This window comes from Bos grunniens, chromosome 26 (assembly GCF_055505025.1).
Source record: "Bos grunniens cultivar Pamir isolate PY7600 chromosome 26, Bosgru_T2T1.0, whole genome shotgun sequence".
NCBI lineage: Eukaryota > Metazoa > Chordata > Mammalia > Artiodactyla > Bovidae > Bos > Bos grunniens.
The window spans coordinates 44,440,044-44,449,702 of record NC_141190.1 but is presented as its reverse complement, the minus strand read 5'-3'; the positions used below and the strand labels follow the sequence as shown (position 1 = coordinate 44,449,702).

At 55.8% G+C, this 9,659-nt stretch overlaps 1 protein-coding gene across 18 annotated transcripts in view; it reads left to right on the top strand.

Moving 5' to 3' along the window:
* The first annotated feature begins 1,335 nt into the window (after positions 1–1,335).
* CTBP2 (C-terminal binding protein 2) overlaps positions 1,336–9,659 on the top strand; it is a 168,874-nt gene continuing 160,550 nt past the window's right edge. For 7 of the 18 annotated variants that reach the window (XM_086378390.1, XM_086378380.1, XM_086378366.1 and 4 more), the window contains exon 1: positions 1,975–2,116. The gene's annotated coding sequence lies outside the window, so the exon portion shown is untranslated. Of the gene's footprint in view, positions 1,582–1,974; positions 2,117–2,498; positions 2,587–3,439; positions 3,797–9,659 lie in introns of those variants that run through there. The other 11 variants (XM_086378384.1, XM_086378369.1, XM_086378354.1 and 8 more) reach the window with 6 other exon arrangements.

Genomic DNA, 9,659 nt, shown 5'->3' with positions numbered 1-9,659 from the left:
CTCCCAGGCCCCAGCTGAAGTTACCTCCGATTCGTAGGGCGTGGTGCACTCCCGGGTACGCGGGAAGCCAAACCCGGCGACTCGGCTCCGGGAACCGCTGCCCCGGCGGCCTGCAGAGGCCAGGCCTCACACCCCTCCCCACGCCTTTCCAGCTCAACATCTCAATCCACTTCGTAACATCTCAATATGGTTTTTAAACAGATCGAGACGAAGGGCTCCGTTCAGCCCACACCGGGGGCCCTCGGAGGACGCGCGGCCGATCTTGCGGGCGAAAGATGAGAGTCGGTGGGCTTCTGGGTCGCAGGGAAAAGAGCCCTCCCAGCCCGCATCGCGGAGTCCCTCCAGCAAACCGCGCTCCAAAGCCGCGGGCCACGGGCGTGGGATGTAGCTGCAGCCGGCGCTCGGCCTGGATCCCAGGTTTGGTGTCCAGACACCAACCTCGGGGCCCCGGGACGGCGCAAGAGCCCAGGTCCCCGACTCTGGGGCTGGGTGAAGGGGGGTGTACGCAGCCGCAGAGCGCCTCCGTCCCGCGGGTCCCGGAGCTCCCACCCAAAGGCAAGGCTTTAAAAATAGCCCCGGCGAGAACCAGGCAACAGGAAGGAACATTTTTTTTTTTTAATGTGTAAAAAATGTTTTGCTTCTCGTAGGGAACACAACCGCTGCGAGTTCCAGCACATCGGGCTCCCTCCGCGCGCACCCACAGCCATCCACCGCCCCTCCGGCCAGGCGCGGGCAAGCGTCTCCCGGATCCGGATTTGGGGAGCGCAAGTGCCCCCTGTGGCCGGCCCGCGCCTGACCCCGCGGGCCTGAGAAGGCAGAAGCGGCCGGCGGAGGGGCCCGGGAGGAAGTTGGAGCCGCGGGGCCGGGAAAGGGGCAGGTCGGCGCCGCGGGCCTGGCGAGGGGCCCGCCGGAGCCAGGGCCACCCTGGGGCGCTGCGCCAAGGCCCGCGCGCACTCGAGTTCCCCCACGTGGCCGGCCGCCCGGGGCCCCACGTGGAAGGGGCGGAGGAGGAAGGAGGGCGGCTGGAGGGCCGGGCTCCCGGCCGCGGCCGCCGGACCCCCCTCAACCCCGCCCGGCCCCTGCCCCGAGGCCCCAGCGCGTCTCCAGGGCCTCCCGGGCGGGGCCAGGCCGGGGAGTGCCCGCCGCGCCCGGCCCCCTCGCCCGCCCGCCGTGCCCGTGTGCACTTTCGCGGAGCCACTAATCCCCCGAGAGAGCCGATTTGTAGTGAGGAGTATCTGTAGGGGGCGAGGCCGGCCCATGTGGGGTTGTGTCATTGGTTTGCAAAGAGAGACCCCGCCTTTGCCCAAAAAAAAAAAAAAAAAAAAAAAGGGAGCGAGGAGTGAGCGAGCGGCGACCCTCACCTCGCCTCCCGCCTCGCTCCTGCGCAGCCGGCGGCCACCGCGAGACGCGGCCGTGCCGCTTCTTTCCCTTTCCTTTTCTCTTCGTTTTCCTCCTCCTTCCCCGGAGGAGAAAACAAATAAAGAAGAGCAAATAGCCGGGAGGCGCTCGGCTTCCCGGACGCTCCCTTCCCCCGCCCCCCCACCCAACCCGATCCAAGTTGGAAACAGCATCCTCTCGGGGGTGAGCGCGGCGCGGGGCGGGTGCGGGCCGGGGACCCCCAGGGCGGCCCCCTCCCGGCGGGCGGGCGGGCGGGCGCGGGGCCGGGACCGGGCTGGGGAGGATCGGGAGCCGGGTGGGCGGAGGAAGGGGGTGGGGTGGGTGGGGAAGTAGGAAGAGGCTCGGCGGCGAGGGGAGGAGGAGGAAGGGAAGGGAAGGGGAGGGGAGGGCTGGGGTGGGGAGCGGAGCGGAGGGGAGGCCGGGGGGGGGAGGGGCGGGGAGCTGGAGAGATTAAGTTTTTGTGTGTGTGTCCCTGTGTGCGTGTGTCATTTTAAGGTGGCCCGGGAGCGGCCCAGAGGAGCCGGCGGCGGCCCGAGGAGCGAGGGACGGAGCCGGGAGCCATGCCGCGCTGACCCGGGGGGCCCGCACAGCCGCCGCCGCCGCCGCCACCACCGCCGCCGGGTGGGGTGGAAGGGGCGGGAGCCGCCGCCGCTGCCGCCGCCGCCGCCGCCTCCCGGGTGGGCGCCCTTCGCCGTGGACGCCGGCGGCCCGGGACGAGGTAAGGGGGGGGGGCCTGGGGGAGGGCTGGGGCCGCTGCCGCCCCCGCCTCACCTGCAGCCGCGGGCTGGGGGGCGCCGCGCCCGCGCCTCACTGCGCCACTGGGGGAGGAGGAGGAGGGCGAAGGACACCGAGCCGGCATCCGAGGACATCTTTGGTCTGCGCCCCCCCACCCCCGGCCCGGTGTCCCCGTTCGGCGCTCGAGGGGTGGGCGCAGGCCTGGGGGTCCCTGCCTGCCGTCCTCCCCTCCACCCGCCGCCGCCGATCACGCCCGCTGGCCGCTGTTTGCGCCAGGATTTTTGTTGTTGTGATGAGAGTTGATGAATGCGAAGTAGGCGGTCACCTTCCTTCCCATCAGGATTGGCAAAAAAAAAAGAAACCCCGAGTGCGGCGGCGTCCGGAGGGCAGCGGCGGTGGCGGCCTCTCGGCGACGGTTTCCTAGGCGCCCCCGGCTCCCGTTCCCCGAGGCCGGTGGGTGCGCGCGCGCGCGGGGGCCGCCAGCGACCCAGGCCGAGCGCGCGGCGCGCCGCGGGGACAATACGGCCAGATCCCCCGGGACCGGGAGTCCGAGCGCACGGGGCCTGGGGCCTGCGGGGCGGGGGCGGGGGCGGGGACCGGGGGGGTCCGCTGGGAAAACGGGGCGCGCGCGGCTCCGGGCCCCCAGGGGAGCGGCCCCTGCTGGCAGGGGATCCCGCGCGGCGCCCCGGGAGCGCAAGTGAGAGACGGGAACGCAGGCGAAGTGGAACCCTTTTGTTTTGCCGGCCCCGCATTGTTGGCTCCTCCGGGCAGCCGGGCCACATCTGCCGCCGCCGCCGCCACTGCCGCGCCGGGCTCGGCCCGCCAAAGTCGCAGCGGGGCGGGGGCCCGGGGCGAGCCGGGCGACGGGCGCGGGCGGGGGCCGAGCTGGCCGGGCATTTCCTCTGCCCGGCCGCGCTCGCGCCGGCACCACTTCCTCCTCGCCCGCCGCTGCCGCGGCCGCCGCGAACCCGGCCCGCCCGCCCGCCTCCCCCCGCCCTGGCCGCACTTTTCGGGTGGGGCGAACCCAAAAGAAAAAGTTTCGCAGGAGGGGCTGGCGAGGGCGCGCCCCGGGCGGCGGGGACTCGGCGCGGCGCAGCGACAGCCGAGCGGCCGCGATCGCCTCTTCCTCCTTGTCCTCAGCGGCGCCGGACCGACCCGCGCGGCCGAGGGGAAGTGCCTTTCTTTCTCTGCCTGGCGCTCTTCCCAGCTCCCCGGGGCAAGTTGGACACGGGCGCGCGAGATCCGGGGCGCGCGGTGGCCCTTCACCAGCCGGAGAGGCCCGCGGCGTGGCTGGTCGCCCTCTGCCCACGCAGCGCCCGGGTGCTGGGAGGCCGCGGGCCCAGGAGCTCGGCGCGGTCACCGCCGGCCGCGTCGAGACACACACGCGCACACACTCCCTCCGGTGGCTTCGCTTTCCGCCGCCGCCGATGGTCTCGGACACCGAGTGTGAGTGCGCCCGCGAGTGTATGTAGTGCTCCCAGCTCCCCGAATACTTTTTCCGGAGGCGGCCCAAGCAGCTGTTGGCTCCAAGGGTCCCCGTGCTTAGTATTTAACAAGTGAAAGGAATTTTTCGTAGAAATCCCCGCTTGATCTGCGTCCTTGGCGGTGGAGGTTGGTGGCGGTGGCCTGCGTCGTCACGCCAGGCTCACTTGCTCTCTCCGGGGTAAACACATCTTTCTGGATTTTTCCCCGTGTTTTTTTTTTTAATTTGAAGACTGGAGATCGGGTTAAGTTCTTAGAGAGTCAGACGTGAGTGGCTCGAAGGGTAGACCAGAGAATTCTATCCTATAAATATGCATTGAGAATTTAAAATGCTAAGTGCCTTATTTGCAATTCTGTTGGATATTGTAGAGACTGGTATATTTTTATCTGACATGGATAATTTGGAGGGGACGTTTATTTTGGTTAGTTTACTAAGTGATTCTGCCTCCCGACTTTGGTGAAATAAATCAAACTTTTCTACTCCTTCAAAGAAGACACTCTTCTCTGCTAGGTGCTTGGGTTCAAAGACAAGTTTAAAATTTACCTCGTTTTCAGTTCTTAACTGCTGTTCTGCCTCCATGGTTGTCAAAGTAGAACTTCAGTTTTCATGTGCTTAGGAGAATTCCACTGTTTTGATTTAAAAAAAAAATTTTTCCCCCTACATTTTGAAGTAATGGGACTTTTAAGGATCTTGTTTTTATAATCATTTGATTTCAAAGAGTACTTCTTAGAGCAATTACAAAGTAATATTCAAAATGCTAATTAACACTTTCAGTCAGAGCAGCTTTCATGTTGAAACAGGATTTCTTTTCTCTTTTTTAAGTACCAGGGACCCTATCCCAGAGTTGAAACACTAAATATCCTTTTGTCTAGCATCAGATCTCTGTGCGGCTCTGACACTCTCCTGTAAAAACCCTAGTGCCCTTTTTATTGCCCCCAAAAGAAAAGTTAATGAGATGGTAGATTTCAAGCAAAAAACCAGGCCCTCCTTCTTGCAAAATATGCTTCCAGTTGCCATTGAAGTTAGATGCTAGCTGTGAATGCACTTGCCTTTAATGAAACCAGTTTAATAGTTCACACTTGATCAAGTATAACAGGACCAAACAAAGGAAATACGGCAGCATATTTCTGTAGAACATTGAGGGGTTTAGGGCAAGTGTTTATGCGGGGTCACCCCCTCCCCCAACTCTGTCCCTGGTAGCAGGGAGTGAGGGTTGAAGGCAAAGGGAATTTATGACACTGATTGGTTTTCTGTGCCCGAGGGGTAGGGACCCCTGTTTGTCCCTGTAGAAAACAGTTATTAGAGGAAATTTATGAATCTTGGGTTTGGAGCTTGTTTTGGATCTGACTAGGTGCCTTTTGGTTTATTTCTTTTTCCTGTTGATAAAGCAAGGGGTGGGGGGGGTGGTGGAGATAAAGCTAGGTTTGTTTTTGTCCTCTTTTCTGATTGTGCATTAATAACAGCTGGGTGGAGGGTGCTCTCTGTAGCTCTGTGGATTTGAGCTCAGAGCCCTACTATTTAAGATTTCAGTTGGGATCTTTGAAACTGTCCCTTAACTGGGTGTTCTCCTGGGTGAGGGGCAAGGCGAATTACCATCTCTTATCTGTGATTTAAGCAATAACAGCAAAAAAAAAAAAAAACCAACAAAAACCTCTGTCCTTAAGAGGGTTTCTTTTCGGGGCTGGAATTGCAACTTATGTCTGGCACTTAGTCATTGACTAGGTGAAGAAATATTTGCAAAGTGTGTGTCTTTAAAGTTAAAAAAGTTTAAAAGTTTGGCTACTTAAAAACAAATACTACTAGCATTGTAAAAATACACCAGTGACATACTTTGTGAGATATTTTGGCCTTTTAAGACTCAGGGCACACCTGTTCCTGCAAAGTCGAGTTTGCTTTCCCTGGCATTGTTAATCTGGTCCTGTACACAAGATGAAACAGGAAAACTTGCTATCTGTATAATGATTAACTAGCCATCAGTTACCCTTTCAGGGAATAATCAATACGTTTACTCTTGACTTGTAAAACTCCAGAAGGAAATCCTATTCATAAGTCTGAAAAGTGTTTTAATGAGAGACGAAATGCAACAAACAGCAACAGCAACAAACAAAACTGCAAAGTTAACCTGGAACTTTTTTAGTGCTCTGAGTAGCCAGCGACCAGGTAAAGGATGAGTATGTACATAGTTAAACATACTGCGTTAAGCACAGTGCAGGAGTGGGAAAGAATTTTATTGCTGTTAAAATATTCTGGCCAAGGGAGCTCAGGTTGGCTCACACCATTGGAAATCCTTGAGGTTCAAAACCAAAAGGGTGGCCCCGCTGGGGTCTAACGCCCCAAAGCCATTTGCCAACCGTTCTCTCCATTATGAATCATTTTTGAAGGCAAAGTTATCCCCTTTGCACTTAACACTTTTCCCTAAATGGAAAAAATGTAAAGCGTTTACAGCAACCATAGAACGGCCACCCCAGCTGTCATTTTTTACCACTGTCATTTCGATAGAGAAGGGCTGTCACCATAAGGTATGTGAGTACAAGCCTGGGTCCCTCTGTGAATGATCTATCGGCGAAAGTAGCAGTCCAAGTGTCTCGTGTTCCTGATACTGGCCACAAATATATGTTCATATAGGACATGTTTGGGAAAGGAAATTTATCTGTTCTTCAGAGCACAATTCCGGTAGTGTTTCCACCGCCTGGCTGATAGTTCACTTACAGCGGTGGAACACATTTTCGTAGTAATTAAGAAAACGGGAGTGCAGTTTGCTTGACCCTTCGAATAGACTACTCATACTTAACACCGCGTATTGAAACGCTGCGCCTTGTTCTCCAAGAAGGTTCCTGTGCGATTCGCTAGCTAAGGAATGCTTGTGTGGACTTCCCCTCCTGCAGACTTTAGCAGGCGCAGGAAAACGCTGGAATGGATATGCTCTCAGAGGCTATACTGCCTGGGCAGTATCAGTTTTCTCCTTTCCAGCTGGTAAGCATGTCCTAATTTACGCTGCTACAGTTAAAGTTACAGCGTCCTGGGAAAGAAGGAAAAATATAAAACTCCCCACCCTACCACCCTCACCTAACCTTTTGAAGTTAATTTTTGTTCAAGTGTGTGTTTGATGGAATATGTATCAAAGACTCATGAAAGGGATTTTTTTCTTTTTTTTTTAAACATACCTATGTCTGGGTTTGGAAAATTATACTTAATAATTGCTAAAAACTTCAGAACCATCTTTAAGGTGTTCAGCCTTTCTTTTGATCATGATTTAATGGACAGTAGTATCCAAGTGCCATCAGTGTGACTCTAATAATCTGAACAAATTAACGTCCCAGCTTCATGTGTAGTTTGCTCTTAGCATCATTATTAGTGTTTCCAGCCGAAATTACAGCTACACTTGGGCCTTCAGGACTGCACCAGTGAAAAGAAGGGCTTTGCACATTGTGCTAAAAACCGGGATTCGCAGATGAATACAGAATGTACAATGGTGAGCGGCCAGGCCATTGTTTGTGCGGAATGTTGACAGTGGGAGCCAAGGGGCAGCTTCATTCTCTAACTGCTCGGGAACACAGAAACTTCAGGAGCTGCACACGGGTGGGAACCAGGCTCGCAGTCATCCGTCTTTGCCCAGCCGCTGGCCTGCTCCCTTTCCAGACTTTTTCTTAGAAGGTGGTCTTTTCTGGACTGCCAGGGAACTTTGTGTGCTTTCTCTTCTCAGTGATCTACTTTTTTGGAGACAAGATTCTGAAAGCAGATAACAGGGTTCTTCAAAGAAAGCGTACACGAGGCAAACTTTTTGTCTCCCTGGAATGCAATTTTCAGAAATCATACTCAACCCTTACCAGAAATCAAGGCATCTGAAGTCACAGGAAGCAGTGGTGTTTATTTTTATTATTTCCCTCACATTAAAGTCGTTTTGGGTTTGTTGGTGGTGTTAGGGGAAGTGCAGTGAAAATGAGTATTTGTTGGATTTTTGTATTTGGCTGCACAGCTGCTGCTATTTCTGGAAACGTTCCTCTGAGTTGCATCTTCTTCCTCCATTCACCAAGCTTCCTGCTTGCAGATGGGAGCTGAGGTTCCCAAGTGGGGCCCAAACTCTTGCTACAGGGGCAGGCACTCCTTTTGACCTTTTTCGCCCCTCCCAGAACTGGGGGCAGTGTGGCCCTGGCTCCTTGTTGAGGCCTGATTGATGCCCGTTCTGATTGGGGTGAGGAGCTTTGGTTACAACTTTGGGGGCCAGTTGACTTTCCACCTGTATCTAGCACGGTTCTTCCTTGAGTGAATGTTCTAGAAATGATCTGCTTTAACTGTTTCTGTAACGAAATGTAACAGATGGTTCCTTAAGGTTGGGCTTAATAGTCAAAACAACAGTGATAAGACACTTGGGTTCTTACTCATGGATTCATGTAAGGGATGCTTTTCCTTTCAGGGAGAATTGTGACTTTGCTTCTGGGTAGTAATAGAGCCTTCATTATCCCCAGGACCATCGGATGGTATTTAGGGGATGTTAATCCCGAATAGCTGTTGTTGCTTGAACTTGGTGGGCAGCCTGCCTTTGGGTATTGTTCACTGAGAGTCCAAACATGTCTTGGGATGGGGGGAGGCGGTGCTTTCCAACAGAACCCTGTGATTCTTAAAATCCTTTGGGCTTGTAAAAAACCCAACAACAACAAAACTTTACATTGTTACTTTCCCTCCCTCTCAAAAGTGCTCAGAAAGGTGCTTTTTGCATTAAAGTAAATCCTTAGTTATGACTTGAGTTGCTATTAATTGGCTTGAAGATTGGTTCGAAGTCGTGGCCACTTTTCTGTGTCTCATCCCAGCCCAGGTTGTGGCAGAATCTTGGAAGGGCCTTTGAACAGAGTTCGTCACATGGGGAATGTGTAGGTCTCTCTGCAGTGCCCAGGCTGGCCACAGGGTTTTAAACTCACTGCTCTGCTCCAGCCATGCCTGAAATCTGGACTTCAGCACAGGACGAACAAAAACTTCATTATGGAGTCATGGAATCCCTGGAAGTTTCTTTGGAAAGAACAGGAGACCGAGATCATAGAGGTCAGCTCCTCTGGCCTGATTCCCCAAGCATGGCAATTTATAAAGCTTGATGGGTGAAAATGCCCTGCATCCAACCTGGAAGTGATTGTGTTGTTTGTAGCGGCCCCAGGTGTGTGAGTCTGTGTGGAGGGATGGGGGTAGGGGGCGGGAGGACCTTCAGGTGAATTTCCTTGGCTGTCGTGGGTAGAGGCCACCTTTACCGTGTGCACCTTTCCTGCTGAAGGAACCCTGGCTGGGACTTGATTCTTTGGCTAATGGATGTGTTTAGTGCGGTCGGTCCAGAAGTGCAAACAAAGTCTGCTTGTTCAGCCCCAGGTGGGCCTCACACCCATTTGGATGGTGAGGAGCCCGTAGGGTGTTGCACCTTCCGGGTCTGCCCACCTGGAGGGCAGCCTGGGCCAGCAGGGAGCAAGGGGGAGTGGGATGGGGGAGGGGGTAAGGGGACTGGGGTGGGCTCGGAGCTCAGAAAGCCCCTTCCAGGGATGGTCGAGGGGACTGAAGTGGAGCGGCCTCGCCTGGTCACACGGGCATGCTTTGCTGGGAGGGACAGAGAGCTAGTGACACCAGGGAGGCCTTGCTGTGGGAGCTCCAGGCCAGATGGGCTGCGTGGGCTCCTAGCACTGGCTGAACTTGACTGACCACTGGGCCCCTGCGTGGGGCAGAGGCTTTCCAAACAGCAGAGACCCCCCCCCCCCCCCCCCCCCCCCCGCCCCACACACACACACCTCAAGGGCAGCCCATGCTTGGGGGCAGCTGCTAAGGAACTGAGGGGTAGGAATGCTGCGATTTCTTCCTGGTGGTGTGATAAACATTTTGGAAAGTTTCTTTCCAGCTTCTCTTCAGACAGTGAACTGTGTGGGCTGCAATGCTGGCTGATTCCTCCAGCTGCCCCTTGGGGCCTGGATGAAGCCAGAGGCCCAGTGTGGATGCCACGTTTTCTGCCCGTATTCCAGGTACAGGAAGGACACAGTGATGTACCTGATTCCATTTCCTCAGCGCTTTGTGG